Source organism: Cuculus canorus, chromosome 1 (genome assembly GCF_017976375.1).
Source record: "Cuculus canorus isolate bCucCan1 chromosome 1, bCucCan1.pri, whole genome shotgun sequence".
Taxonomy (NCBI): Eukaryota; Metazoa; Chordata; class Aves; order Cuculiformes; family Cuculidae; genus Cuculus; species Cuculus canorus.
This window is the reverse complement of record NC_071401.1, coordinates 155,358,369-155,382,710: the sequence shown is the minus strand read 5'-3', so window position 1 is coordinate 155,382,710 and position 24,342 is coordinate 155,358,369.

Below are 24,342 nucleotides of genomic sequence, written 5' to 3'. Positions count from 1 at the left end.
AACCTGGCCTTGACTGGTAGTTTTCATCCAGGTCTCTCACAAATTGTAGTTGAAAGTCCCATCTGCTAGTGATCTTTAGTTTTACCTGATCGTACCGTCACTGGTGATGTAAAATACAGACATGTATGGAAGAAAGCCTTGCCAGTAGAGCAGATTCAGGTCTTGCAGTGGAGGTAAAGGAAGTATGACACGCTGTCGTCTGAACTCAGGTCGCAGAAAAATACCTGCTATCTTGCTCAGCACACTTTCTCCCAGTACATTTTTCTCATGCCAGTTCCTCCTCCAGTGTTGTCAGCAGTTGCTAAAATACTGGGAACTTTCTTATGGAAAAGAGTTGGGAAGCTAACTTGGGTAAATTTTTTTACTTACTTTCATGGCTTCTGACCTAAAACTACAGAACGCCGTTATACTAATCAGTATAAGCCAACAATGTGCGCTCACAGCCCAGAGGGTCAGGCATATCGTGGGCTACATCAGATGAACCGTGACCAGCAGGCTGAAGGAGGTGATTCTGCCCTTCTGCTCTGCTCTTGTGGGACCTGATCTGGAGTGCTGTGTTCAGTTCTGGAGTCCTCAGCACACAGAGGACATGGATCTGTTAGAGCGAGTCCCGAGGAGGCCATGAAGATGATCAGAGGGCTGGAACACCTTGCATGTGAGGACAGACTGAGAGAGTTGAGGTTGTTCTGCCTGGAGAAGAGAAGGCTCTGGGGAGACCTTACAGCAGCCTTCCAGTACTTAAAGAGGACCTACAGGAAGGATGAGGAAAAACTTTATAGCAGGGCCTGTTGTGACAGGACAAGGAGCAATGGTTTTAAATTAAGGGAGGGTAGATATGGACTGAATAAAAGGAAGACATTTTTTACAACGAGAGTGGTGAGGCACTGGGACAGGTTGCCCAGGGAGGTAGAAGAAGCCCCATCCCTGGGAACATTCAAGGTCAGGCTGGATGGGGCTCTGAGCAACCTAATTGAGTTAAAGATGTCTCTGCTTTTGCAGAGGGGGTTGGACCAGATGACTTGTAAAGGTCCCTTCCAACCAAAAGCATTCTATGGTTCTATTGGACCATTTAAAATTTTCTCAGGATCAACTCTTTTTGGGGCCTATTTTCTTTGCACAGCCTCCACTCCAAGCAAGGGTCAAAATGTATTTGTATTCCAAATTCATAGAGGCTCCAGGCTTGCTGGTAATGTGATGAAGGCTTTCTACTTTTCTTTGTCACTGACGTGAATTATAGCATGCCTGAGGTGAAATGGGGGCCTTAAAAATAAAAAATGTTAAATGTAAAATAAAAGATGCTCTGGTTCCTCTTTTGAAGAGACAGCACAAATCAGGAGGTGAGCTCTGCACAGTACTCTGGTAGAAAGCAATTTCCTGATTTAGGGTGATATGAAGCTAAGGATTTTGACTGATCTCATCTATATGTATATTCATTCCTGCCAAGATGCTGTTAGTAAGCATACCTGAAATTTGAATGTCTTGTTTTATTTTATAAAGCCTCTTTTATATTATTTTTTGGAAGAGTTATCTGTGTTACTTGCAGCCCGACAAGCTTTGGGTCACCTGCAGGTTTAACAAACTTAATCTTTCTTCTTTCAGGCAGATAATTTATATAAAAAGCATGTACGGGCCTGTGCCTGGGCTGCATCCTGGCTCACTCTCACTCAGTGCAGCCTTTCATTTTGAAAATGAATCTCTGCTAAAGACCAGAACAGCACAGGGGTTTTGCTGCTGGTCCTATACTGCTTTCATCCAGTGAGTTTCTCTGCCTGGTTTAGGAGAGCATTGCATGAGTCCATGTCAAAGCCTGGCTGGAGCTGAGCTGCAGGACATCTAGAGCTTCTCCTTCCACCCCAAAGCTTGCTGCTGGCCTGCTTTAAGAGGCAAATGGGTTGGTTTGGTATAGAATTGTTAGTGTTGGAAAATACGTCTAAGATCATGCAGTCGAACCATCAACACAATACCAACATGCCCACTAACCCATGTCCTGAAGTGCCACATCTACAGGTTTTTTTGAAAACCTCCAGTGATGGCAACTCCACCACTTCCCTGGGCAGCCTGTTCCAATGTTTGACTACCCTTTCAGCAAAGAAATTTTTCCGAATATCCAATGTAAACCTCCTCTGGCACAACTTGAGGCTATTGTCTCTTGTCCCATCACTTGCTACTTGGGAGAAGACATCAGCACCCACCTCCTTACAATCTCCTTTCAGGCAGTTGTAGACAGTGATAAGGTCTCCCTTCAGCCTCCTCTTCTCCAGGCTAAACAACTCCAGTTCCCTCAGCCACCCCTTACGAGACTTGGCTTGATCTGCACAGATCCAAGTTGGCTGCTTCATTGCCATCTCCTGGATGTTTACAAACAAATTTATTATTTGTTCCAGAGAGTTAAAGTTAAGCTGATCGCCTCTAATTCCCTTGGCTCCTCTTATCTTCCCTTTTCTGTTGAAGGGAACTTTTTTTGCCCTTTTTTAATCTTGCGGTACCTTGATATGTCTGTCACAAATTCCCCAAATTAACCACCTACTGTTCTAAGGTAAAATCTGTCAATGCTGGGTGAAGTTCCTACTGCACAATGGGACTGAAAACATTTACCTCATCTGGGTGTTCTCTAACCCCTTCTTTCTTCCAGGCTTGCATCTCATTCCTTGTCTTGGCTGGCCTCACAGCAGCAATTTATTCACTGAAGACTGATAATAAAAAAAGGTATTAGTCACTTTCACTTTATTGACATTATTTATCAATAATATTTGCTATTTATTGAATAGCAGCGCAACACTTTTCCCTACTCATCTTCATATTACAGCATGAGATTAAGTCCTCTGTGAAATGTGCCCTGTGCTGGAGTCAGGGGCGTCCAATGCTCTTTTTTTAATTGGTTCACAACAGGGAAGATTTTGTGGAGCCAAGCTGGTTCATTCTGGCCTCTGTCAGGTTTTTAATACATTTTTTTTAAGTTCTTCTGGCTCATTCTCAAATATAAATTTGGGCTAGTGAAGACACTGAGGTCACCTCCCTTCCCCAGCAGTTGCATTAAGCCTAGGTGACTGCGTGGCTGTCCGAAGGCCATGTTTCTGAAGGACCCTTCCCAAGATTCAAAAATCCCCACATCTGCCCAATGACTTTTTCATCAAGGGGGACAGCAGGAAGGACCCTGTCTGTGCAACCTCCTGCCAGCATCCCCAAATGTTTCCCTTCGAAGGACAACCCTGACTCCTCTATCTGGATGCTCATGCTTCGCCTGGCACTGTGGATGCTGATGATGCTCTTGGAGGCTGAGGCTCCCCTGCATCCTTTTGGAAGCCCTGTCGCTATGGTGACTGTGTGCAGCTTTATGATCTGTTTGTTGTCCACCTATTTCAATCAGAAACGCTTCTGGAGCTTTTATATTTTTGGGGATTTTAATTCAAATCACTAGTAGGTGGTTTGGAATTCAAGAGGGAAATAATACATAGCAAGGAAAAACTTTCAGAAACCTTTGTGGTCCACTGCTCCATCAATTTATTTTTTAATTATTAACAGAGACTTTTTGACAATCCTATAGCCATCCTGTGTTATTGTCACAGTGCTCTGGCAACACTGGGGACAAAGAAAAATCTTAGCTGCCTGGAGGAGAAGGACCTGAGGGTGTTGATTGACAGCAACTGAACATGAGCCAGTAATGTGCCCAGGTGGCCAAGAAGGCCAATGGCATCTTGGCTTGTATCAGAAATGGCATGGCCAGCAGGTCCAGGGAGGTTATTCTGCCCCTGTACTTGGCACTGGAGAAACCGCATCTCGAATACTGTGTTCAATTCTTGGCCCCATGCTACAAGAAGGATGTTGAGGCTCTGGAGCATGTCCGGAGAAGAGCAACGAAGCTGGTGAAGGGGCTGGAGAACAAGTCTTATGAGGAGCGGCTGAGAGAGCTGGGGTTGTTTATCCTGGGGAAGAGAAGGCTGAGGGGAGACCTTATTGCTCTCTACAACTACCTGAAAGGAGGTTGTAGAGAGGAGGGTGCTGGCCTCTTCTCCCAAGTGACAGGGCACAGGACAAGGGGGAATGGCCTCAAACTCCACCGGGGGGGTTCAGACGATACCAGGAAAACATTTTTCACAGAAAGGATCGCTGGCAGAGGCTGCCCAGGGAGGCGTTTGAGTCACCATCCCTTGAGGTATTTAAAAGACAGGTAGATGAGGTGCTTAGGGACATAGTTTAGTGGCATATAGGAATAGTTGGGCGTGATGATCCAAGAGATCTTTTCCAATCTGGTGATTCCATGATTCTATGATTCCTTGGTTTGGATGCAAAACCCACCAAATCTCTCCTTATGACCTAGCCAGGGCAGGGAGAGGAGCAGCAGGGCTGCCCAGGGGTTCTCCTGCTTTGATTCCTGGGGGAATGGCAGAAGCCCAGCAGGATGGGCTGGGTACACTCCAGGGTCTGCAACCTAAAGGGAATTTTGTCCTGGAGCAGACTTGTGGGTGGCCATGGAAGTACCCACCTCCTGGTGCTCACAGCTCAGTGAGGGTTCAGACAGAAAGGAGAAGCAACGAAGATGAAGCCTTGGAGTGTGCAAGTGGTAATTGCACCAACCTTTGCTAGCCTGCAGATATCACAGAGGGACATTTCAGACTTTGACAATCACTCCTTCTGGATAAGGAATTGCCTGCTCTTACTTGCCAACATGAAGCACTTTTGATCCAATGACAATTTTAACAAAGGATCTCAACTTGCATCTCCATCCTTCTTGACCTGTTTCTCACCAGGGTTTCTGCATCTGTTTGGCAGAGGGAGTTTTTATTGCTTGCCTTCTGCATGTTCCTCCAGCTGCTCTGACCCCCACCAGCCACAGCAGCTCTCCAGTAACCCCCCCCACCAGGCACCTCCTTTTCAGCACGTCTTAGGAGGTGAAGCGCTGTTCAACTTTGACAAATAGTAGTAGTATTGTAGAATCATGGAATCATAGAATAGTTTGGGTTGGAAGGGACCTCAAAGATCACCCAGTTCCAACCCCCATGGGCAGGGACACTTCCCACTAGCTTAGGCTGCCCAAGGCCCCATCCAACCTGGACTTGAACATCTCCAGGGATGAAGCATCCACAGCTTCCCTGGGCAACGTCTGCCAGTGCCTTACCACTCTCATGGTGAAGAAATTCTTCCTGATGTCTAGTCTAAAACTGCCCCTCTCCAGTGTGTACCCATTCCCCCTGGTCCTATCCCCACAAGCCTTTATGAATAGCCCCTCTCCAGCTTTCTGTACTGGAAGGTCGCTATAAAATATCCTCGGAGCCTTCTCTTCTCCAGGCTGAACAACCCCAACTCTCTCAGCCTGTCCTTGTAGGGAAGGTGCTCCAGCCCTCTGATCACCTTTGTAGCCCTCCTCTGGACCCCTTCCAACAGCTCCGTATCCTTATGTCGAGGATTCCAGAACTGGACATAGTGTTCCAGATGATTCCAGTACTTATGCGTTTAATGGTAATATTTTAGGGAGGTGTTCACTTTCAATGGCATTGAAATATCTCTCCCTGCCTACAATGCATTTCAAACCTTTGCATTCAGGTACTGACATGGGAAGAACTGTTTGGTTGGAAACTCATGGTTTGCTCTGTAGGTTTGGCATTTTCAATTCAATTTCTCAACATGCAGTTTAATAAGAGCTATGGGCTGGCTAATAATAAAAACGTACAGACATGAAACCAAGAGATTACTCGAAAGAAAAACTGATCTCTGCTCATAATGCCTTCAAGTAAAGAAAACAAGGAAAATAGTTTTAGTTGTGTTTTCATGTAGCTTGCTTACTCATGTTAACTCGTTCTGGACAGTCAAAATAAACTACTTTCTTTTTATATTTCCTAACATTTTTATTTGTAGAGCACGGCATGATGATCTTGGATTTGGTTTTGTAAAACGTAGCGGCATTCTTTAATAAAGCTGCTTAAATGGCAAAGAGCTTCCTAGGTGCTTCCATAACAGGCTGTGATAAACCCTTCCATTTTATGGACAGAACCAAATTTCTGGAGATCTCTTTACTTGAGTCGCTCTGGAAAGGACATTTTCATCTAGCTCTTGGTGTTGGTGTGGTGGTGAGCAGAGCTCTGGGACAAGAGATGGAGGGGTAGGCTAGCACCCAATACCTCAGGAGCTGGAGAGCTCACCAGGATGCTCCTCTCCTCCCTGGATGTGGGGCACAGCCATGATGGGATCAGCAGGGTCATAGCAGCTCACACTACTGAGGACATTTTTCTGAAGGATACACTGGAGAAAAAAAAAAGGGTCTGTGTTGTTCACCATTTTCGGTCACAGCCAACCCTTCGCAGGCAGCTTCGCTCCACGCTGCTGAGCTTGCTGGCAACTGCAGCACACTCCAAGCCCAACTTACCGTCCAAGTGCCAATTGTGATCCTGCAGGGTGATGCTCAACTGCACGATGGTGGCTGCCAAGACCAGGTCCTTGAAGAAAGTCTCTTCCCTATTTACACTAGCAAATACCCGGCAGAAGCCAGCCCTGATGGCTGAGCCCTGCCTCCGGATAGCCCTCACCTGCAAATGGGCAAGTGGAATGCTGTGCAGAGGGACCTCGAGAGGCGGGTCTGTGCGAACCTCATGAAGGTCAATAAGGCTAAGTGCAAGGTTCTGCACCTGGGTCGGGGTAATCCCGAGCACAATTACAGGCTGTGAGGAAAATAGATTGATAGTAGCCCTGAGGAGAAGGACTTAGGTGTACCGGTGGATGAGAAGCTCAATATGAGCTGGCAATGTGTGCTTGCACCCCAGAAGGCCAACTGTGTCCTGAGCTGCATCAAAAGAATTGTGATCAGCAGGTCGAGGGAGGTGATTCTGCCCCTCTACTTGGCTCTCGTAAGACTTCACCTGGAGCACTGCATTCAGTTCTAGAGAACTCAGCACAGGAAGGGCATGGGTCTCTTAGAGCAAGTCCAGAGGAGACCACGAAGATGATCAGAGCAACTCCCATATGAGGTCAGGCACCTCTGTGCCTGGAAAGATCATGGAACAGATCCTCCTAGAAGCTATGCTAAAGCACGTGGAGGGCAGGGAGGTGAATAGTGGAAGCCAGCATGGCATCACCAGGAGCAAGTCCTGTCTGACCAGCTTGGTGGCTTTCTATGATGGAGTAACTGCAGCAGTGGACATGGGTAAACTGACAGTTGTAATCTATCTAGACTTCTGTAAAGCCTTTGACACAGTCCCAGACAACATCCTTCTGTCTAAATTGGAGAGATATGGATTTGATGGGTAGATGGTAAAGTGGTTAAGAAACTGGTTGGATGGTCGTATTCAGAGAGTAGTGGTCAATGGCTCAAAGTCCAGATGGACATCCGTGACAAGTGGTGTCCCTCAGGGGTCCGTACTGGGACTGGTGCTGTTTAATATCTTTATCAATGATATTGACAGCGAGATTGAGTGCACCCTCAGCAAGTTTGCGGGTGACACCAAGCTGAGTGGTGTAGTTGCCACACCGGAAGGACGGGATGTCATCCAGAGGGACCTGGACGGAGTGGAGAAGTGGGCCTCTGAGAACCTCATGAGGTTCAACAAGGCCAAGTGTAAGGTCCTGCACCTGGGTCGGGGCAATCCCCATTTTCAGTACAGGATGGGGGATGATGCAGTTGAGAGCAGCCCTGCAAAGAAAGGTTTGGGGGTGCTGGTCAATGAGAAGCTCGACATGAGCTGGCAATATGCGCTCACAGCTCAGAAGGCCAACCATATCCTGGGCTGCAGCAAAAGAAGCGTGGCCAGCAGGGTGAGGGAGGTGATTCTGCCCCTCTATTCCTCTTTTGTGAGACTTCATCTGGAGTATTGTATCCAGTTCTGGAATCCTCAACATAAGAAGGATATGGAGCTGTTGGAACGGAGGAGGGCTATAAAGATGATCGGAGGGCTGGAGCACTTTCCCTACGACAATAGGCTGAGAGAGTTGGGCCTGTTCAGCCTGGAGAAGAGAAGGCTCTGAGGAGATCTTATAGCAACCTTCCAATACCTGAAGGGGGCCTACAGGAAAGCTGGAGAGGGACTATTCATAAAGGCTTGTGGGGATAGGATCGGGGGAATGGGTATAAACTGGAGAGGGGCAGATTTAGACTGGACATTTGGAAGAATTTCGTCACCATGACAGTGGTGAGACACTGGCACAGGTTGCCCAGGGATGTCGTGGATGCCCCATTCTCAGAGGTGTTCAAGGGCACGTTGGATGGGGCCTTGGGCAGCCTGATCTAGTGGGATATCCCTGCCCATGGCAGGGGGGTTGGAACTGGATGATCTTCAAGGGGCCTTCCAACCCAAACTATACTGTGATACTATGACAGGCTGAGAGAGCTGGGATTGTTCAGCCTGGAGAGGAGAAGGCTCCAGAGAGACCTTACAGCAGCCTTCCAGTACTTAAAGGCAGCTACAGGAAAGCTGGACAGGGGCTCTCTATCGAGGAATGCAGGGATGAGGCAAAGGGTAATGGTTTTCAGCTGAAAGAGGGGAGATTTAGGTTAGATATGAGGAAGAATTTCCTGTGAGGGTGGTGAGGCACTGGCAGAGGTTGCCCAGGGAAGTTGGGGATGCCCCATCCCTGGAGATGTTCAAGGCCAGGTTGGATGGGGCCTTGGGCAGCCTGGTCTAGTGGGAGGTTTCCCTGCCCATGGCAGGGGGTTTGAACTGTATGATCTTTAAGGTTCCTTCCAACCCAAACTGTTCTACCATTCTATGATTCTTTGATTCTATGTCAGTCTTCTCACCTTGCTGCATGTTTGAGACCAAAGCCAAGCACTGCCTGTCGGAGAGAAAAGAAACAAAGTACTGAGATGGCACAGAGATGCTCAGACAAAGAGAAAACATTGCCTCAAGTTACTAGACAGCACAAACAAATGTGGAAAACTTGGCTGGATACATAGGATAACTAGGACTGGTCCAACGCGCTTCGACTGAGGGGCCCTGATGTGCATCAGCAACTTGATGGGTAATGGTGGATGCTTTGAAAACCTGTGAACAAGGTCCAGGCCTTGGCCCAAGGTTTGCAGGGAGCAATGTGTAGTATTTGTCCTCACTGAAAAAGTCAACAATGGAACGTCGCCTCCTTGTCCTGGTGACACCACATTGACTTTTGGTAGTCTGCTCCTACCAGCAATGAGCATGCTCAAGTTGTCCCAGATGTTATTAAACAGCTATTCCAGGCTCTCTGGCTGGCTGTACGCGTTAACAACAAGATTATTAGCATCAGAGGAACTCCTGACTGTTGTTAGGAAGAATGTAAACAACTGCTGTTTGCAAAAGAGCTGCTTCATTCAGCATCCAGGAAAGGAAAAAAAAAAAGTGGAAAAAAAACCCTCTCAGAAAAAAAAAACCCACAACTGACTTCTGCTCAGCACCATCCTGCTCCAAATCAGAGGGCCTGAAGACTGTTTCAGGACAAACAATAGGGAAAAAGCATAAGCTTGAATGCAACATTTCATGTCAAAAATACTTGCATGCAGTTTTAGATGTCACCTCACCCTGAAGTCAGTTTCCACGCTTTGTCAGTCAAGCCTGGAGCATCGTTTCCGTTCATGTGTTCATAACAGAAGTTAGAAGGGGATACAGTGTTTTGTGAGCTTCCAGATATTTGGAATATCTGAAGGACTGTAAATATGAGAAATGTTGAAATCATTGCCGTCCACGGTCCCATCCTGGAATTACCACCCCCTGCCACGATCTCATGGCAGAGCTCAGTACATTGGCTCAGCATTGCCCTTACTCTCTGCTATGAAGAAAAGGAGGCAGTGTGAAAAATCCCTGTTGTGCTGTATTTTCATTTTAGGGACTTGAAAGAGCAACAATTGAATTCTGGACAGACCAATCAATTATCACATCATTGAGGTTTCTTTTCCTTTCCTCTTACAAGTAGCTTGTCTTCAATTAGACAAGCAATCATCTTCTGGTCACTCATCTTTGCCGAAGGACCCAATCTCAGACTATTATTACCAGCTCAACCCCAAACCACCACTTAATTGGGCTGAGACACGTGCTCTCCCTGCAACAGCCCCTCAAATGTTTGTTTTCTGGAGCTACAGTTGGGTCCTGGAGTGGTGTCTGCAGGATGCCCAGGAGTGGGTAGCAATGGCTCTGGACAGGGCAGGCTCTGCAGTTGTTACTAATCCCAGTTTTCGTGACACAGCAGGGCATGAAACAGCCTGGGAGGGACAGGGGCTGCTCCGCAGAGCAGAGGACACATCTCCCATCCACACTGTCTAGCAGCACACGTGCCAAGCAGGGAAATTATTTGCAGAACACTGCCTGGGGCAGACCTCTCTGATGAGGGTGTTTGTCCTCTCACTGCATGGAGGCCTCTCATGTCTGGCGTCACTTATGGGATCAGGACAAACCAGGGATGAGATGGGATGTTGCAGTCTGGTCCTTGAGCAAATATCTAGGCTCAGGTCCTCTGGAACAACTTGTGGACATTTTAAACCCAAATACCAGCCAGCAGCCAAGGATATGGGCAGCATGTGAAGAGATTGCAGAACTTGACAGGATTTTGAGCTGCCTCAAGCTCTTCCCTACCCTATGATCCTTGTTTTAGTGCTTTTCTGAGCAAGGCTGATTCAGCAGCACTTTTTACTCCAGTTCAAGTTTATTACTTCCAGAGCTAGAGAACAGCAATATCCATCAGCAACAGATACTGTCGTTACAAAATTGTGTGGGCTTTGGGTGACCTGGAGATAGTCTAGAGACTCCATAATAAGACCTCCCAGATAGAGATTCACTCTCCTATTAAGCTTGTACCATCTAGTAAGTCCATGGTGATGCCCCACCATGCCAGATAGGCTTAGGGCATCATAGAATCATAAAATCATGGAACCATAGAATGGTTTGGGTTGGAAAAGACCTTAAAGATCATCCAGTTCCAACCCCCTTGTCATGGGCAGGGACACCTCCCACCAGACCAGGCTGCTCAAGGCCCCATCCAACCTGGCCTTGAACACCTCCAGGAATTGGGCATCCACAGCTTCCATGGGCAACCTCTTCCAATGCTTCACCACTCTGATAATGAAGAAATTCCTCCTTATGTCTAGTCTAAATCTGCCCCTCTCCAGTTTATACCCATTGCCCCTGTTCCTATCACTCCATGCCCTTGTAAAAAGTCCCTCTCCAGCTTTCCTGTAGCCCCTTCAGGTGTGGGAAGGTTGCTATAAGGTCTCCTTTGAGCCTTTTCTTCTCCAAGAAGAGGTCATGCCAGACCAATAGGTAGATCTGAGCTCTTGTGCCTCTGCCGTACACATGCTGCTGCTGCTGCATAAAACGCAGCCAGGAGACGAGCAAGCCCATGGTGCAGGTGGTGGAAGGGCTCGAGTGGTGGCAGAGCAGCCTGCTCCCTGCTCTGCTGCAGCTGCCTGGGGTTGCACAGCTCCCGGGTGATTTATCCCAGGCCGGGAGTAATTGGTGTTGGTTGCTGAAAAGCCGAGCCCTGAAACTTGTTTCATCATACACAGCATTTCCCGCTATATGACATGCAACTCTGCAAAGTGCTCTGCTCGGCGTCTGTGCTGAAGCAAAGCCCTTAGTCACCTCCTGGTCCCAGCAGCGAGTGTCAGTCCCAGGGAAGGAGTAGGCAAAGCAGATCTTGCAAGAACAGGCAAGTTACTTTCACTTGCTCAAGGAAAAACAAAAAAAAAGATGGTAAGAGGAAGTGAATAATTTAAAGCAGCAGGATCCAGAGTGAGTTCCTTTATTGCAGAAGAGCCTGAATCATCTACTGGGATGGTATGGAGGCTGCAAGTGCCCTGTATCAGAAACGATGTGGCCAGCAGGACCAGGGAAGTGATTCTCCCCCTGTACTCGGCACTGGTGAGGCTGCACCTTAAATCCTGTGTTCAGCTTTGGGCCCCTCACTAGAAGAAAGACATTGAGGTCCTGGAATGTATCCAGAGAAGAGCAACGGAACTGATGAAGGGGCTGGAGCACAAGTTTTACAAGAAGCGGCTGAGAGAACTGGGATTGTTTAGCCTGGAGAAGAGGAGGCTGAGGGGAGACCTTATTGCCCTCTACTGAAAGGAAGTTGCAGAGAGGTGGGTGTTGGTCTCTTCTACAAAGTGATGGGTGATGGGACATGAGGGAATGGCCTCCAGCTGCACAAGGGGAGGTTCAGACTGGATATCAGGAAAAAGATTTTCACTGAAAGGGTCATCGGGCACTGGCAGAGGCTGCCCAGGGAAGTGGTGGCGTCCCCATCCCTGAAGGTCTTTAAAAGGTGAGTAGATGAGGTAGTTGGGGACATGATTTAATAATGGACGGGAGCTGATGATCTCAAAGGTCTTTTCCAACCTAATGATTCTATGATTCTATGAAATGATGGCAAGGATATCTTTCCTTGCAGTAAGATGCACGTGCTGATAGCAAAACAAGTAAATGAGACTTTGCTACCTGGTTGCTGTGGTTTTATCGAACAGGGCTTCTTGCTCAGAGCTGAGAAAATGACTGCCCTGGGGCTGCCTTTCCCCAGTGAACTTTCACAGGACTTGAAGGACTGAGAAGTCCAGGCTCCACCATGCTTTAAGAGGAAGATAATCCTGTAGAGAAAATCTACTGAAAATAATTAGCATTGTATATTTTAAGATGTTTGTTTGCCTAAAATGTTGGTAGATTCATTTTCAAAGCCAGGTGTTTTGCCCACAGGTGCCTGGAAACTTTTATCAGAGTATTTTTCTCCATGCAACACTGCTTCAGTCATTGACCCTCAAAAGTTCATCCCCAGAAATGAACAGGTAGAGGTTGCAGTGATCCTAGTGGTGCTGATGGGAGGCTCCAAGTAGGTGCTCTTGAAGATTGCCAGGTCTTCCTATACGGGACTTCCTATACTGCAATCAGACCCCATAAATGGGCTTCAGGATGGGCCCCTTGAGCACAGTACGGCGCATTTGTGGGGCTCGCTCCCCCATGCTAGCAGCCAGTCATACTCCGCAATTTGCTATAGACTCTAAATCATCTCCAAAGGTGATCCTGAATTCCCCGTTGGCAATTCAGCAGTGGAGAGTCCGCCACTCTCAGTGTAATGCCAAGCCCTGCATCAGGCTGTGAGGCTCCCACCCCAAAACCCAGATTTCTGGTCTGCCAAAAGGCTGGACCAGCCACACTCTTTTCCAGCCATAAACCAGGGAGCCCTTATAGAAATAGAATCATAGAACAGTTTGTGATGGAAGGGACCTTAAAGATCACCCAGTTCCAACACCCCTGCCATGGGCAGGGACACGTCCCACCAGACCAGGCTGCCCAAGGCCCCATCCAATCTGGACTTGAACATCTCTAAGGATGGGGCATCCACAGGTTCCCTGGGCAATGTCTGCCAGTGCCTCACCACTCTCATGGTGAAGAAATTCTTCCTAATGTCTAGTCTAAATCTGCCCCTCTCCAGTTTATACCTATTGCCCCTTGTCCTATCACTACATGTCTTTGTAAGTAGTCCCTCCCCAGCTTTCTTGTAGCCCCTTCAGGTACTGGAAGGTCGCTATAAGGTCTCCTTCGACCCTGCTCTTCTCCAGGCTGAAGAACTCCAACTCTTTCAGCCTGTCACTGAGTTCTGGTTGAGATGCATGATGCAGTGCATCTCGTGTTTGAGCTCCTGCTCCAGCATCTCCGCATACTCCAGTGGACGTCTTCATGGTGATGTTTTCAAACTTATTCTCGGTATAATGAGAGACTGAACATTGAATTTATTAAAAGAAATAATCACAGGTCCTGGAGCTAAGATTTTGCTTTCATCACCTCGCTCTAGAGCTGGGACCTTGGCACAGATGGATAGTGCCTATCCGTTAATACAGCACCAGGGAGAAGAAAGGAAGAAAATGCTCATTTCATAGCAAACCAAAGAGAAATAATTTCAGGGCCCTGCTCCTACATGAGATTCAAAGAGCACTGATGCATCGAGGCCTTAAGAACGGGATTTTTTTCAGAGGTCAAGCGCACGTTGAGCACGGAATGAGCAGAATAAAAATTGGCATTAAATTCTGTGTGACTAAAACCTTGATTCAGAGTCACTGTGAGTGAAAACCCCAGAGAACACAAAACGCTGTTAGAGTTGTACTACAAGGCTTTGGATTTTTTTTCCCTCTACCCCTCTGGTGCCTGATGTTCCTGCAGTTAATTTAGTCTGGTTTTTTTTTTCTATCAGTGTGTGAGCAGAAGGAGGGGAAGCAAACTGATTTTTGGTTTTCCTTGTATCAAAATTGTACAACTTGTTAAAGGAATAGCTTACATTTCAGACCCAGCATGAATCTTATATTCTCGATAATCCATGAAAAATACCCCAAGGTGAACATTTTGGGGAAGAAAGAAAGATGTGCAGAGGGACCTGTGCATTGCAACTGGCAGAAGGCAGGTGAGGAGCAGGGCCATGGGATGGGAAGTCACCGATAAATCACTATCATAGAATCATTAAGGTTGGAAAAGACCTCTAAGTTCATCAAGTCCAGCCATCAGCCCAATACCATCATGCCTACTAAACTGTGTCACGAAGTATCTCATCAGCACATTTTTTCATTTTTTCAACGCCTCCAGGCATGGAGACTCCACCACTTCCCTGGGCAGCCTCTTCCAATGCTTCACCACTGTTTTGGTAAAGAAATTTTTCCTGATATCCAATCTGAACCTCCTCTGGCACAACTTCAGGTTGTTCCCTCTTGCCCTGTCACTTGTCACTTGGGAGAAGAGACCAACACCCACCTCTCTACCAGCTCCTTTCAGGCAGTTGTAGGCAGTGATAAGGTCTCCCCTCAACCTCCTCTTTTCTAGGCTAAACAATCCCAGTTCCCTCAGCCTCTCCTTGTAAGACTTGTGCTCCAGGCTCTTCACCAGGTTTGTTGTCCTTCGCTGGACAGGCTCCAGTGCCTCAAAGTCCTTCATGTAGTGAGGGGCCCAAAATTGCACCCAGAATTTGAGGTGCAGCCTCACCATTGCTGAGTACAGGGGAAGGAGGACCTTCGTGTTCCTGATGGCCACACTGTTTCTGATCCAAGCCAGGATGCTGTTGGCCTTCCTGGCCACCTGGGCACACTGCTGGCTTATGTTCAGCTACTGTCAACAGGTCCTTCTCTGCCAGGCAGCCTTCCAGCCACTCTTCCCCCAGTCTGCAGCACTACACGGGGTTGTTGTGTCCCAAGTGCAGAACCTGGCACTTGCCCTTGTTGAATCTCATACAATTGGCCCATTGGCCCAGCCTGTCCAGGTCCCTCTGCTGAGCCTTCCTACTCTTAAGCAGATCGACACTCCTGCCCAATTTGTTGTCATCTGCAAACTTAGTTCTGATCTCGCCGTGACTCACTTCAGAAGCTTCCCTACCTTAGCTCGTTTTTTTGAGACGTCTTTACTGATGACTGCTTTGCGGTGGGTTGTTTTTTTTCAACCCAGACTTAGAAAGCAACCCAAACAGATGAGCACTGAATAATTACCGTATGTGTTTAGCACCTAAATAATAAAAGCGCTTGTGCTGCAGTTTTCCAATCCAGAGTATTGTAGACTCTGAGTAGTCATTTCTAACCCCGTGCTACCCATGTTCACACTGCTTTCCCAGGCTTGCTGACGAGAAGGCTGAGGTGGAGGGAGAGCCCAACATCCTGGAAAGACGTCAGAGTCAGACTGAGAGAGCGTGGGGGTTGCTGAGATTTTCAGCTCTCCCTTCTGCCCACAGTGTTTTCAAAAAGGGAGAGCCAGGACTCATTGCCTGTATTTCTCTTCCTGCTGTCTGTTTGAACACCAGTCTGCGCGCAAACATGCCTGTGGACTAAATATCTTGAAGCTCATCCTTTCCAGGAGACATACGTTACCTTGTCTTCTTCAGGCTTCTGTATGGCTCATGCTGCAGCTGAACTCAAAGCAATGGTATGGGGGAAAATTGGTGATGGAAGTAATTCAAGGAAATAAGGAAGCCAGAGCGGCTCTGCCAGCTTTTATATCTCCTCCTAAAGTTGGCATGAACATACATGGCGTGGAGGAAGCACGTGCAGCCATGTTCTTCGCTCATGGCTTTAGGAGGAGAGTTTAGGAGGACCTGTTGCCCTAAGAGCGAGCAATTTTCCTGGGTGCATTGTGTCAGAGGGTTGGTGGCACAGCCTGGCACACCGTGGTGTCCATTGGGATGGTCTCCACACCAGTCCCTAAAACTGTTGAGATCTTTGGTGCTCATTTCCCACAGCCACCTCCCAGCTCACCAGTGCAGGCAGGCACTGGGGCTCCTCTGCCAGTACCTGCAAGCGCATGGGAAGTGAGCAGAGGCACAGCTGAGGAAATGTCCATCGCATGGAGAGAAAATGGAAATCCCATGATCAGATGGGTGCCTTGCTTGGAAGGCTGTTTTAAAACATTTATACAGTGGACTGAGGAGGAAGAAGATGACAGTTTAGATGCTCAAGGTACAGGATGTGTTGCTTTCAGGTATGTTCACGGTGGACTTTTGGACAGCTTGACCTACTTTAGATGCAGAAGAAAGAATGAAAATTCTGAACAAAACTGAAGGACATGTTGTTGATACAACCAGATAAACACTCCGTTCCTCTTTCACAGATAAGCAGCGTTTACTGCAGATCTTTCTGCTTTTTATGCTCGTGTTTTTACTTCTGATGAACAGTTCTCACAAGAGAAGGCAACCCCTGCATGTCCACATAGCTGGGGGAAGCTGCTCCAGGTTCAGCTGGGGAATTAAATCTCCTCCTTGAAAGAAGTTATCCGTAATCAGTGAAAATATTTCTCAATATTGTACGGAGACCCTTTAAATAATAATAAAAAAAATGAACAGTAGAACTAAACCAGGTTATGTTAGTCACATGATAAGCAATTCAGCCCTCACTTTACTTCACCTGCAGCTCTTCAGCTCCTTTTCAATGGCTGGCAATAGAAACACAAAGTCGATGCCAGTCCTGGTTCCAGAAGTGTAGTCTGTCCAAAATGTAAAACCTTTTTGGTTAATATTTGTAGCTCTGCCGTTCTTCAGTCTCCAGTCTTTAAGCATTCACTTGTCAGTGAAGAGCACACGTTCGGTCCCTGGCTGTTATCCGGAGGCATCTCCTCAGGATGTCCGTGGTTTGGGCAGTCAGATGTTGGACAAACCCCCTCTTTTCAAGGAGCCTCTCACAAGCCATCGGAGCTTTCTGAGCCTGTTTTGTCCAAGAAAAAATATTTTAGATGCATTGAGGGGTTTATTCCAGGTCTTTTTCTATTTTGTATGCAATATTTTAGTTCTGCCTCTACCCTTGGCAACACCATGGGTTGCTCTTTTGTTGTTGTTCCTGCTAATGAAGTAAAGAGCTTTGCATTCCAGCTCATGATAATAACACAGCTATATTCCTACTTGGCCTTGGCCAAGACAAGCTATTAAAATGAGTGTTGTTTTGTCATGTTTCATTTTCTGAATCACCTTCGCTAGGCGTGGAGCTGGTGGAAAGGCTGACAGTCAAAGGCAAGAAAAACATCTGAGACGAACCTGCCGTGCCTGGCTCCGCTGGAACAAAAGCAATAACATTGCTTGTCTCCCAATGCTGTGCGAAGACGCATGGGAGAAAAGGTTCATTTTTTTATGTGTTCGAAGTACAGCCCCTTTTGGCTTTTAATCTGTCACTTGTAACTCACAGTGAGATGCCTGCGCAGACTGTCCGCTGGCTTTTACTGCAGGAAGGTGGGCAGAGGAAAACACAGTGCTGGGCTCTGCCGAGTGCTTCCCTGTTACTGGAGTAATTTTTCTCAGCAGCATCTTTTCTGATAAAGAAAAAAAAGATTATTTCGCATGGTTTGAATTCTACAGCCTGATACAATCATTAGAAAGCTTTGGCTGTGTTATAAATAACTTTTGATGCTAGCACAGCTTTGTGCAGGCTCCTCTCTGAAGCCCCTACCTTGGCAGCCACTGTCAGCAGCCTTCTCTAACAGGGAGGCATCCACAGAGGCAGTCGCTGGTGAGGACAGGGGCCAAAGAGGTCATCTTTGCATTCACCGCATGATGCTGCCACCTTCTGCTATGCTGGGGATGAGGAAGACTCGAGTCCTTTCCTCTCCCCACACACTCCTTGACACTGCCTTGTTTCTTTATCTGTGTAGGGTTGCATCCACGCCTGGGTCCCATGGGACTTCGGTGCAGATCTAGCATCACCCATCACATGAGCAAAGCTTTTTTGAAAGGGACCATCAAATTTCAAGGCCTTCAGGAACAAAAAGCCTTCTCATCAGTAAAATAATAACCTGAGCAGCTGTCAATTAGCTGCTGCAACGGCTCATGATGTCAAGTACTGTTTGAAAGCCAGAGATTTATAATGCAGGGTCACGTAAAGTCTACGGCAAATCAAATCTGTGATGGAAAATAAAAAAGGCTGTAATAAAAAGATTCAACACAGGAAGTGTGATAAACTGCTAATTTTACTTAGGATAATTAGAGTATTTACATCTAGATAGCACCAACAGTTCAGGACCTTGATATACTCTAATGTGATTTATGGGCAGCAGAAAGCTGGGTTGAGGTCATCAGCTTCGTCTGAGGAGCATCCGCTCTCCACGCAAAGCTCTGATGAGCATGTGCCCCCCCAGCAGACACTACGAACCACAGGTGCCTCCTGTCTGAAGCACTGCATCTCCATGGGCTGCTGCTCAGAGATGACCCTACATCGTGCTGATTAAATGCTACTGAAGATACTGCATTTTAAAGACATTTAAAGAGCTTGACCAAGGGTATAACCCAAAAATGCAGTTCTGACACCAGCAGAGAAAAGTGGGAAATGAGAAAGGAAACGAGGCTGGGTTTGGTGTTTCAGCAGGTGGTTCAACAGTGGCCACAGCCTCAGATACAAAAGAGACCACCATTAGCACCCATCGCTGTGTTCTGCCAATGCAGCCTACAGGGTTGGGCTGAGGAAACAGCTGCAAACCAAGTAACAGCCAGGGCTTTAACATCGATTTTCAGCACAAATGCTGCAGCTGTTTCTGGTTTTAAGGATTTGCAGTGTCCCTCTTTGATGGATGTCATTCTTCCCCTCAGAGGTCTCCAGACATAAGCAGGACAAGCTGTGTTGGTGAGGTGGTGGATGTGGTTGCAACCCAGGACAGAAATGTTGCATGAGCACAGTGGCTGCAGAAACGGTAAAGGCAATTTTTGAGGAGATGTTGTATGGAAATGGAATAAGGATGGGCTCCCTTTCTCCATCAGCAGAGGCAGCACCTCTGGGTGCCAGTCTCAGGTTTTAGAGACAAGTAGCATCTAGGCCAAAATGAAGAGACTTGTTTGGGTTTACAAACAGCTGGTGACTGTCTGAAAAGAGGCTGATTCTCATGGTGGACACCTGGAGGGAGGGGGACAAGGCCCGAGAAATATGCAAAAACCTTCTAAAGCAAATCCAACACAGGCTTTTCTGAATTTCACGTTCCTGTAAGTGCCATCCACTAGACCCACTGGGAGTCACATTTACGTCAACTGTCTCAAGAAGATCACACATTAATAAAATTAAATATGTCCTAAAAAGCCTGAAAAGGGATGAGGTGTCTCATTCTACCTCCTACCTCAGAGTGACCTCACTTTGCCATCTTGTCATCCTGCAGGAAAGATATACAGTGGCACCAAGAGACATCCAACATATCTACCTGGGAGGACAAGTTCCTTGCATCAGTTCCTTTAGGGAGTGGTCTACTTTGTTGGAAGGTTTCTGGAGAAACCAGAGGCTCAGGGATGATCTTCACAGAACTATTATCTTTCCTTGTGGACTTTCATCTCTGAATGGTTCAGAGATAGGTAATTTATGAGCATTTTAAATGTTCAGTCTCCACTTAGCTGAGCAGGGAGATGAATGGCCACTCGCTCCATGTGGAGTGACAGGATGAGAGAGCTTTGGCACCTGGAGCCAGCTCTCACTGACAAAACCAAACATGACTGTAAGGGTTTTTTGACAACCATAATGACTTGCACACTGACACCATGCAAAACTGAACTCACATTTTATGGAAAAGTCTGCAGCTCTGGGATGAATTTTGGCAAACACATGCCCTTCAAAAAAATCCACAATACTGACATTCGGCGGGGTGGGGGGAGAACACAGAACATCCAAGCCCATGTTTTTCATTAAAAAATCATAGCGTTTCACATCTGAAGTGTCAAAATGAATCATTTCAATGTATCCAACACAAACCGGATGAAGAGACTGCTCCAACAGTATGTCACCTCAGCGAGCAGGGGGGAGATGAATGCCCTGTTGATCTACATTGTAGCCAATGTCTTCCTAGGGCATGGAAGAGGAAAGGAGATGGCAAGAGTACTAAGCAGGCTGTGCCTGCAGAGAAGAAAACCTCCTTTAGTCCCCTTCCTCAGCACAGAAGCATCCAGTTAAGACCCAGTACACGAAAACGAAGAGGAGATGAGAGTGACCAAGGAAGAACAGCACTACCAGAAGAGGACATGTTCTCAAAGGCACCACCAGAGTGCTGCCACCTGGAATGATCTGCCTGTGACAACAGATCAACCGAAAATATCTTCCATGGACAGATAATCCTGTCAGGGTCATATTTCTTTGCAGTCCCACCTTGAGTTTTGGTATTTACCATGCTGGCACCTCTTGCATTTTTCCAGAGGCAACCGCCATGCCGTCTTCCTGGCTTATGTGCTGGAGCAGTGAGGCCAGGACCCATGCAAAGACCCAGAAATGAGGTGACTGAGCCATTTCTTCACAGTCACATGGAAAGAAAAGGCAACAAACAGGCAACTCCAAGCTGCTGCAGTGGAGTGGGTACATTCTTCAAGGTGGCAGGCAGTGGTCCATGCCCACGCCCACATCTGGTCTTTCCAGAATCTGCTTATGCTAATTTTCAACAGAGTTTTAAAATTGTGACCTTAAATGCTTTTTTTCACGCAAAGGCCCATCAAGCTGTGCTGCCACTGGGCTGAGCTTTGGGCAGCATCCTCTTCTGCGTAGAAATGCGAAAGCAGATGAAAAAAGTGAGACAATAGGCGAATGTCCTGTTGGGAAGGAATCAAGTCACAGAGAGAGAAAACAGACCTTCCAGCAACTTGTAGCTTGACTTCTGGGACTGGATGCAACCTCAGCTCAGGTAAGCCAAACCAGAACCATTGATGCCTCGGAATCTCCATGGGAACTGGATCAGAGAGAGGGAAAGTGAATGAGGAGAGCAGACCTGAGCAAGCAGTGAGGAGCAGAGGCAGTGGCTGTGGGGTGAGTGGTGCATGGAATCTACCCATGTACCTCAGATGACCCGCAGTGAGCAATAACAGGCTTGCTGCAAAACCTGCTGCATTGAGGAAGAAAAGGAAGCGATGTACAGAACACGTGATGTGGGGAACAATGTGCTGGCTCATACAAGGCAGCAATATTGGTAGAGTCAACTTGTGGGGAAATGCAGGCAAGAAGGGCTCGCTCTCCCCATAGGTTTCACGGGGAGGAAGAGAATAGAGTGAGCAAAGCAGGGAAGCAAGGGATGTTTCTCCACATTCACCTCCCTCCTCCCCTCCAGCCCCCTTGGGGAACCCGCAGTAGGAAAATGCCTTCAGCAATGTCACCTCCTCCTCGATCTGTGGCCTGGGGATCCCCAGGCAGTGGCAGCTCTCACCTGGGTTAGGGTGAGCAACCTTGGGCACCAGCGTCCATTGAGCCCACCCAAAGCCTCATCATTCACTCCCTAGGGGCTTATCCCTTCAGTGTGTGGCAAAGCAGCTGTTGTAGGGCAAGAGAACAGCAGCTGATGGCAGACCAGGGAAAGGACTGGCAGCAGGTTGGCCAAGCATCACTCACGGGCATCACTTCTGCAGCTTGCAAGTGCCTCTCTGCTGTCCCACGATGACGCCACGCACCTACTCCCCAAGAACAATGTGGGAGCATTCTCGTGCTGCTGAGGGGAAGAGCTTGTGCAAGCATAGCCCCCACCCACCAGGACATCTGCTCACCTGCCTGCTGAGGGGAGCAACGTCTTGGGCAAGCACAGGTAGCAACTTAATCTTGGTGTCTGCTTCTGCCCATCTCTTCCCTGAGTTATCTTCCCCCCCATTCATCTTGGATGCCCCTTTTTAGCTGAGGGAATGGCAGTGTCAGTCAGGGAAGTGGTGCTGCTGCCATCCTCCTCTGCCCTGATGCCGTTGGAGGAGGGAGTCTTCCAGAAACATCTACCTATGTGGGTCCTTCCCTCCTGGAAGCTCAGTTCCACCTGCCGTGGCATTGCTCCAGCTTGCACAACACCAGTGCTTCTTTGCTCATCTTCATATCAGCTTTGTCAAGCATTTTGTGACCCCAGACCACTTTAGGATACCATTAACTTCTTCATTGGGAGCTAGTGAGAGAGGATTGATGGATGCTAACACCTTTTCCTGCACACTGGAACAGGTCGCCCAGAGAGGTGGTAGATGCCCCATCCCTGTAAACACTCAAGGTCAGGTTGGATGGGGGTCTGAGCAACCTCATATAGCTGAAGATGTCTGCTTATTGCAGGAGGGGTGGACTATGTGACCTTTAAGCCTCCCTTCCAACGCAAACCATTCTATGACTCTGTGGCAGGAGGACACAACCGTGAAGTTCACTCCATGGTGCGTTGCTACAAGCCTGGCAAATCGGTGGAGACTCTTAACAATTCTTCTCAGTCTACCAATGCCTTTCACCCAGCAGACTCCTAACAGCCTGCCATTATTTTGATGTATGGCCTGGATGGTGATTTTAAGGGGGAAACTTGTATCCTCAGTTTCTGCCTCAAACTGCTACTCTGTTTGGTTGTTGTCTGTCCCATCCTACCCTCCCACAACTCAACATGCCATCTCAGCACCACATCAATTCTGGCATTTTTTTATGCAAGAGCAACAATGGATTTGTCACAGGAGGCACAGTCAGTGTTGCATGGCACACGGAGCTCATTGCCTCCTTTCCAAAAGAGAAAGGAGGAAACCTCTGTCTGGTCATTTTGTACTTCTCAGAGAGCTGTTCACCAGGCCCTGCAACTCATCTGGGTTGACAAACTCACAGAAAGCATCAGAAATGTCAAAACTGCCTCCTGCTCTGCAGCAGTTCTACCTGTGATTTGTTTTTCTCTAAGCCAGCCAGGTGCAGTATACAGTACTCTCTGTAGTTTCAACCATCATCTCCTCCTGATTTTGTTTTTGGGTCCACAGCTCAGACACATCCTCCATTTATAGGACAGGCAAATAGCACTGACATGGTCATAATTTCTTCCCTGCACACCTGCCTCCTCCCAGGATGCTTAGGAATGTGTCCAACTTCTCCTTCCACCCCAAAAAGCTCTCTGTATTTTCCAATTGTAGTTGAAAATTATTGCTGCTTCAAGGAAAAAAGAAAAAGGCAGAGGGAAGGAATGGAGCTTCCCCCTCCCACCAACACCACATCCACCAGAGAAGGAGGCTGAACCGTAAAAGCCAGGACAAAGCGATGCCAGCCTGAGTGAGCAACCATGCCCTGGGGAAATGGTGCTCTTTGTGCCTTTGGATAAAATAGATCCTTCTTACCTTCTCTTGATGGTCCCTGTGCCACAGAGCTCCTCTCTTAGGTTGCTTGCTGAAGCTTTTCCTCCTCCCTCCAAACACAACTCTTAAATGTGCTATAGAAAATGGGACTGCCAGCAGCCCTGCGCCAGAGCTGCCCTTTGCGGCAGGTGGAATAGCAGTAGAGTCACCTCAATGGGCAGCAGCTGAAAAAGGATTTTGTTTCCCAGGTCTGCAAGCAATTGCTGCTTTAAAGTCCATATGCTGTTCCATTTGGGAAAAGCAGGTTTGGGATATGCTACAAAAGCCATCTGAAATAAAATTTAACAGCTAGGGCCTCACGTCCTGCAGCAGAATCAAGGTTCAGAGGGTGTGTGGGGAGAGTGCCTGTAGCCTGCCATTTGGAGGGATCCATTAAAAAGCAGAAGCAATAAAATACAAAAAGAAACTGTCTTGCCTTGTGTACAAATGCACACGAAGACACAAAGGAGAGGGAAATGCCTGCACTGATGTCCACAGATGAAAAAATACGCTCCGGGCAATATGCGCAGAATCAAGGGAGACCAGAATGATGTGGCTGGACTCAAAACAAAATTCTCAAGGAAATAAATTCCCTGATCAGTGAGCATCTGGGTTCCAGGTCCTGAAAAACCAAACACTGTACTCAAAATGGACTATCGTAAACAGCAACATCTGACATTTTACTCTGATAGACAGGACATTAATAAGAGTTCAGATTTTAGGGAATTCCATTTAACTTGGATATCCTGCTGCCTGGATGAATGCTTTAACCACTGTTGAGATCATCTCCCCCTCCTCTGTTCCGTTCCTGCTCCTATTACCAAAGCTACCTTGCAAATTCAGGATGAGCTTTCTACACACTAAACCTGGTAAATAAACCATCCAGCTATAAACTCTCTGGAT